General features: G+C 40.2%; 1 pseudogene; it reads right to left on the reverse strand.

The window, feature by feature from the left end:
• Positions 1-2,292: 2,292 nt before the first annotated feature.
• Positions 2,293-6,408, reverse strand: LOC142766018 (R.appendiculatus Kunitz/BPTI-like protein; annotated as a pseudogene).
• Positions 6,409-7,928: the final 1,520 nt, after the last annotated feature.

Genomic DNA, 7,928 nt, shown 5'->3' on the forward strand with positions numbered 1-7,928 from the left:
AGAACTAGTGTATTTGGAACCAGTGCTGGATTTTCCGCTGTCATGGAGTGCCACCATATTGAGCTTAGCCGGAAAAATTCGGGTGGACGAACACTCAAGTGAGCTGTGTCACTGTGGGTGATGCTCGTACGAAGAAAAAGAACCTTCGAGACCAGCTTCTTCTTCCATTCACGAATGCCACAACCGCAAAAGTTTTTTTACAAAAGGAAAAACAATTCAGAACATGCGTAGTCGATTCCTTTCGGCATCGGTTTTCATCAATGTACAGGGGTTGATGCTCCGGAAAATATCCCGTATTTTTATCAAAGGTTGCCTTAAAAATTTTCAAGAGAGCCCAACAAAACTAAGGTTGCGTAAGCATCGCGCCGTATATTACAGGCACTGTATTTATTCGCTTGTAAGACGACAGCAATTATAAAGGGATGAGTGACATTTCATCACGTCTAGGAAGAAAAAAAAACATAATTTTGGTTTTCGGTATGCGAAGGTCGACTTTAGTAGCGAAAAGCTGAAAGAAAAAAACAAACCACGTGTAATATTCGAGTAAATATTGTATCAGACTGTCACTTGCACAGTTCCAGAGCATTTACAACACAGTGGTTGTTGCAAAAACCGTAACAATCCACGCATGTTGCATTAATGACGAGACAGCATGTCAACCACAGAAATACCACAACGTCAATCAACACCAGGTCATTCAAAGGCATTCTTCTTTTTTAGATATGAGGCTTTGACAACGACCAACCGTAAGCATGAGAACTGGCTGCAGACGACAACGAGTCGACTTCGTTAAAACACGACCGCTGCGAAATGTTTGTATTTCCCCTAACACCACTAATGATCTCTTTGCACTGGCCTTTCATGTGGAAGTTGCCTAAGACTTTGATCTCAGAATTCACCGTCACCTTCAAAAATTAAAGACTGCGATACGAGAATTGTATGGGTTCACGCTAGCCGTTGAACACAAAAAACTCGTAGTGAAACATTTTTTGTAATATATAGGAACACCCACTTCCTTATACGTAACTGTGATGTTCTCGCTCAAAATATCTGTCACTGGGCCGAATGCTATTTCAGTGCTCCGTGATAAACTACTAATATTACTTCAAAGCAGGCGCAAAGCAAGCAACCTTACACACAGTGTACGTCGAGCATCGCATGCGCTATTTGAGCGGACTGCTTTGTAAGTTTACATGGCGCAATGATTGGCACTACTACATCGAAAGGTCACACTGCTTTTTCTATGTCATTTACGTACCTATTATCGGACACCGTTTGTCCTTTCGACAACACAGTCTTGCGAAAGTATCATCGCAATGTCACCGCAATGTGCTAGTTGTGCTGTGTTGTCGCCCTGTGTATTGTGCGTGTCTCCCTCGCCGTGCGAAGGACAGGGTGTGCCAATTCCTTCTTCTCTAGGTTCGGAAGAAGGCGGTGTTCGACTGTTCCATTCTGCGGGTGGAGATTAAGGCAACAATCTCAATGGACAGTCCTGGCTTCAGTTGTGTTTTCCTGAAGAGAATCTTAGGAAGACCAGGGCATGAAATGCGACCACCGAGACGCCCTAGGCTGCTTTATTTATTCATTCAGTTTCACGATTTCTTAAACATGCATATACTGTAAATAAATTGTTCCTATTATTAGCACTGCTTCCTAGATTTGTCTTGGCCCGAAGACGTGGGTGGCGATGGTCTCGGTCAAATTCCTCCAGTCGACACAATGGTGAAAATGAGTACGCTTGATGCTGGTGCTCGTGCTTCCTCAACACTGACCACTGATCATTTCGCCTAGCAAGTTCTTCAGTAAACACACCAAATGCTCAAAAGCTAAACGCTTGCTATCATTTTAAAGTCGATTCGTCTTTGTACTAGTCTAACGCTAACTAAAATTCACATCAGCCATTACTCTGTATCAATACACAACCTGCGAAAACCGGCGATGTAAGTATGCGCTTATTTAATCAAGATTTATGCTCTTTTCATCAACGACGGTATGAACGTGTGAAGCTTTGGCGTGTGCTAGGCGGGGGCCAGTATATTTAGTAACGGATCAAAATACATTTTAGGAGAGCACTGCATGTGTTAGCGTGCATGCCTAGCGTGGCGGCACAATAAATTTTCTTTTTAAGCATTATGACCTTCCGATCCATCTCCTGCAATCCTTTCATGCATGGTACTCACTCCACATAATTTACACAACACCAAAGAAGATTTAGAGAACACTGTATTTTTTCACCTAAGCACATAATTGGAGCCCCTGATTCTATGAACGTCAGTAAGATACCTGGCTCTTTTATGGTTCGCAAGCAAATATGCATGCTACATGCGATCCATGTGAGTTGCAGTTGTCTCTATATTCACCTTGTAGACATCTTCTCTATTGATGGTTGAACTTCCAACGGTTAATCAAGCGGCGTCCAAATGGTAATTGTGGGTTGCAGTCACACACTACCAAGTAAACTAAATGTAAGAAAGAGAGAAAATCGTGTTAATAAAAATATTGTGAGTGTACAGGCACCTTTTATTAAGGCTACCGGTAACAATGGTCGGTAATGAAAATCAAACGCTGAAAAAAAAGAGTACTGTCATTATGTGGTGTAGACGTTCCAATGAGGCATGAATTTCTAAAAGCTAAAAGGATAATACTGTCTACCGAGGTTTTCGTTAAGCCAAACTTTTGATACGTGTACACAACTGTGTACATAATCGGTATTTTCTAATTTTGCCTACCATTGGGCGAACGAAAAAAAGATACATTGATATTGGGCTTTAATCATTTATTGAAATAGATTTAATTTAATAAAAGGAATCTACAGTGGAATGAATCGGTCCTCATATAGAATAATCTCGGAGTGTACTGCTTCATAAAGGTACATTACAGAAGACCAATTCATAATTCTATCGTCATCAGACGTGGCATTTTTCTCGAGCCACTTGAAGAGAATCTTTTTTACTTGCTTGAAGTTATCATCATGCAGGTCGCGGGTTCAAATCCCGGCAGCGGCGGCCGCATTTCCGATGGAGGCGGAAATGTTGTAGGCCCGTGTGCTCAGATTTGGGTGCACGTTAAAGAACCCCAGGTGGTCAAAATTTCCGGAGCCCTCCACTACGGCGTCTCTCATAATCATATGGTGGTTTTGGGACGTTAAACCCCACAAATCTATCTATCCATTTATGAAGTTATCATCATCATCATCATCATCATCATCAGCAGCAGCAGCAGCAGCAGCAGCAGTCGAACTACGTCCACTGCCGGACAATGGTCTCTCCCATGTTCCGCCAGTTAACTCAATCCTGTGCTTGCTGCTGCCAATTTATACCCGCAAACTTCTTATTCTCATCGGCCCACCTAACCTTCTGTCTCCCTCTAACCCGCTTGCCTTCTCTAGGAATACAGTTAGTTACCCTTAATGACCAGCGGCTATCCTGTCTACGCGCTACATGCCCGGCTCATGTCCATTTCCTCTCTTTAATTTCAACTATGGTGTCCTTAACCCCCTTTCGTTCCCTAACCCAATCTGCTCTCCTCTTGCATTTTAAGGTTACACCTACCATTTTTCTTTGCATTGCTCGCTGCACCGTCCTCAGTTTAAGCTGAAGCATCTTTGTAAGTCTCCAGGTTTCTGCTCCGTAGGTAAGTACCGCCAAGGTACAGCTGTTATATACCTTCCTCTTGAGGGATAGTGGCAATCTAACTGTCATTATTTGAGAGTGCTTGCCAAATGTGCTCAATCAACCCTATACTTATTTTATAGTTACTTCAATCTCGTGGTTCGGCTCAACAATTACCTGGTAGCAATTACCTTTGTAAACAGCTTTTATACTACGGAGAGCAAGCTGATCGGCCTGCAATTCTTCAAGTCCTTGTCATCTCCTTTCTTATGTACTAAGATTATGTTGGCATTCTTCCAAGACTCTGGTGCTCTTCCCGTCAGGCGACACCTCGTAAACAGCGTGGCTAGTTTTTCTAACACAATCTGTCCTCCATCTTTCAGCAGATCTGATGTTACCTGGTCCTCACCAGCTGCTATACCTCTTTGCAAGCTCTCCAAGGCTTTTCTGACTTGTTCCATCATTACTGGTGGGGTATCGTCTGGGTTACTGCTAGTTCTTATAGCATTAAGGTCGTGGTTGTCCCGGCTACTATACAGATCTCTGTAAAACTTTTCTGCTAATATAACTATCCTATCCATATTGGTAGCTATTTTGCCTTCTTTGTTCCTTAGTGCATGCATCCAATTTTTGCCTACCCCAAGTTTCCTCATCACTGCTTCGACGCTTCCTCCGTTTTTTCAAAGCGTGTTCAATTCTCTCCATGTTATACCTTCTTACATCGGATACTTTACACTTATTAATCAACTTCAAAAGCTCTGCCAGTTCTATTTTGCCTGTTACACTTGAGACATTCATGCTTTGATAAAATTCTTGCTTGAAATGGACATAGCTAAAGCAAAAATAATTTCTATATCATACATGAATGGTCCCCTGTGGCAGGTCAAGTGCGGCGGTAAACGTGTAACTTTATATATTTATTTAATGAGCCACGTTTATGGAAATTTTCGCATGTGATATCTGACTCTATCAATGAAGTCTGTTTTACACATTTATTTGGTCAAACAATACGAATATTGTTCCACCAATTATATAGTAAGCAGGCTTCTTTGTTTATTTTTTTATCTAAAGGCAGAGTGAACGTTATTCTGTCGACTTTATTGGTGTTTTGTTATTATTTAAGGAAAAAGTGGTCACAAAACTGATATGCAATCTTTGCAAAAATTTGTATGAAATTTGAATTCATGCAACTATTGAGCTATGAATAGTTTTATTAGATACAACAACACAGTGGGCTAAATTACATTTTTGACCTGCGTCTTCAAACTGTCCTTTACGAAGCATTCAAACTTAATCTGAGTCGTAAAACAGACACTTCCAACGATGTAGCAAAAGTGTGACGAAGAATAATTTTTGTGACGCATTCGTATTACTAAGAAACGGTTTATTTATCTCTATGAAACGAAACACAGAATAAAACGAAGCACAAGTTATAGGACAGATGAATACGCACGGCTTCGAAATGAACATGGACCCTCGTTTTTGTTATACTGAAAAGTATTTAAAGAAGTTCAAGGCTTTTAAGTTATGAACAAGACCATTAGTGAATTCTTGTAAGATTTTGATAGTGGCTGCATTTCTGTGGCTTGTTATTTTCCTAACACAGCGTACATTTAAGACTTATTGAGTTACTTTTTCACGCTTTGTCAGAAGGGCATGCATGGGCACGAAAGCCCTGTACAGCATATGAATACGTTTACGAGTTATTGTGCAAACCAAAGAGGAGAAAAATCCGTACGCATTTATACATTCACTTCACAAACAACACTTTGAGTACTTTTTCAAGTGTTGTGTGAATTCATTATGAGCTCAGTTTTACACACGTCCCACAAGTTGTCGTACCCACTTTCGCCTACACAGCGTTAGAAAGAATGAGTCGTGCAACTATTTACCGCTATTATCAATGTAGTCTAAAACACTTGAATTCATAGAATAAAATAAAAAGCAGTACTACCTTTAAGCTTCTCAAAACAATTTAGCTTGAACAGTGTGCGGCAAAAAAATGCACTCCTTATCCCGAAAAGCACTGACAAAAAGCACTGCTGCTGCTTTCAAAGTGTTCCCAATGAATGAAATTTTGTTTTTCAGCAAAAGGACACGTATTAGTGCGAAGTTACGAAAGAGAAATAATAAAATAAAATAAACACATGGCAACGAAACATAATCACACATGTGAACTCTCTCACCAATGTTTTACTTTACCATCACGTAGAATTCTCGAAATATTTTTACGATATTAGAAGTACTATTTAATGTCAGTACCCACATTTTTATTTCGTGAAAATTGGCAGACAACATTTTGTACTTACATTTTCAGTTTGTTTCGAATGAGCGCGACAAATTTTTTCAGCCTAATAAATCACACGCTTGCTTTAAAGGCAATAAAGTGACAGCGAGTAAAATACAAAAAAATCAAATACAATCGTGGTTTTGCTATTGTTTCAGAATATTTCGCACCATGACGATTGTTAGGTCTTCAAGGCTGACCAAATACACATTTCAGCCAACTTGTGACGATGCCAGATGTAGAGTAAAAATTTATTATATCTTAAAGTCCTATTCTAAGCAGGCAAATGACAACAACGGAGTGAATGGTTGATAATTTTTGCAGCTTGACTCAGAATTAGCTTGCAGGTCAATACCTAACCGTTTTATAGGTTTGGCGTATCAAAAACGGGTAAAATAAGATAATACTCATGAAATCACACCGCGCTTCTACTTGTTTTGATACATATGCTTGTTGTTCAAGGAGCAAGATAATTGTCAGGAATATGAAGTGTTTAAGCATTGAATTCATAGCTACAGTTAATCTTCGCAGTGAGGTGTACGCTGATGTTGTAGCACTGCGCTCATATATCTTCCTGGGTTTTCAAATACTGATCGTTAAAATTCCAGCCAGCGGGCGAATATTACTATTTTTGTCGTAGTTGATGCGTCACCATAAATGATTAGCTTGCATAATGCTATTTACAACGCGATGCTACCGTTTTCGCAGCTTCGCAATCTTGTGAAATGTAACTCATGCAGGAATTCAGCGGTATTGGTTGCGCGTTTACGTGATCAATCAAAGGTTTCATTTTTACAATCAAAAAACATGTATGACACGCATAGGACATGTTTCACACATGCCAATCTTTTTTTGGTGTGGAGTTGCATTAGATAGTGTTTTTCTGATAGCGCTTTATTACAATAATAAAGGACCTATTCGGGAGTATATTAGGCCAGATTGACGCCAGTAATGACAAGCATCTAAAGAGTGTGAAGCTTTTCTTTGCTATGCTTTATACCTTCCAGCATTCGCCTCTCTCTTTCTATCATTGTATTTATTTTTCAGTTCCTTTCTGTCTTTCTCAATTTCCCGTTCACTTCTACTTTTAATTTTCTTGCGTCGTTTGTGTTGCCGTGTTTCCCAAGCCGTAATTGCAATGTCCTGGTTTTACATCGTAACTGATGCGCTTGAACAGGCAGAGCAACAAAAATTCTCTGTGGCGTGATAGAGCGCTTAATATGCTGCAGTGAAGTATGCAAGATGTTGTTTTGCCGGCGTTTTGCCAAGCGACGGCAATCGTAGACTACATCATTGACAATTTAATGATTGTTGCTTTAAAGGACGCCAGGGATACGCCGAGAGCGCTGCACACTCACAGCCAACGATGGAAGTGAAGCGCTCCTAGACACGTTGAAAACTCTTGGGGCTACGAGTAAACATATACGCTCAAACATTACCCGTACGACCATAAATTACAAGGTTCTGCTGTTTTGGGAACCACCCACTCTACAATCATTTGTCATTTTATGAAGAAGCGAACTACCCGCTACGCATTTGCGAGGCACTGCGTCCACTTTATTGAAGATGTGGCTAATGACTCTGAATAATTACGGTTGTGCGCCGTTGTAGTGGATTGGAAACATATACTAACTCGTAATGCACTTGGTATTGTTGTACTCCTGACTGTAGTTTTAATATTCAACCGTTCTATATGACATAAGTTAACCTATATGACATAATATAACTTGGTTCCTTTTTCATATAACGCCTATGTAGGTCATTTTAGTGAAGGGGCTTTGTCACAAATAATTTGAACGGAATATATCATAAAATATGATGGCAATATTTTATTGCAATAAGGGATAAAAGAGCACCGCCATGCTTCATTGGTAGTGTACTAGGCTACCAGTGACAGTGCAAAAGTGCGAAGTGCAATCTATAGAAAATGTTTTTTTTTCCTATTTGATTTTTCTATCTTCCACTTGACAGCGCTTACTGACGCCGTCGGTTCCAGCGGCGGCGGCGCACAACTACAGCGTTGAAAATGT

The sequence above is a fragment of the Rhipicephalus microplus genome, chromosome 6, assembly GCF_043290135.1.
Source record: "Rhipicephalus microplus isolate Deutch F79 chromosome 6, USDA_Rmic, whole genome shotgun sequence".
Lineage (NCBI taxonomy): Eukaryota > Metazoa > Arthropoda > Arachnida > Ixodida > Ixodidae > Rhipicephalus > Rhipicephalus microplus.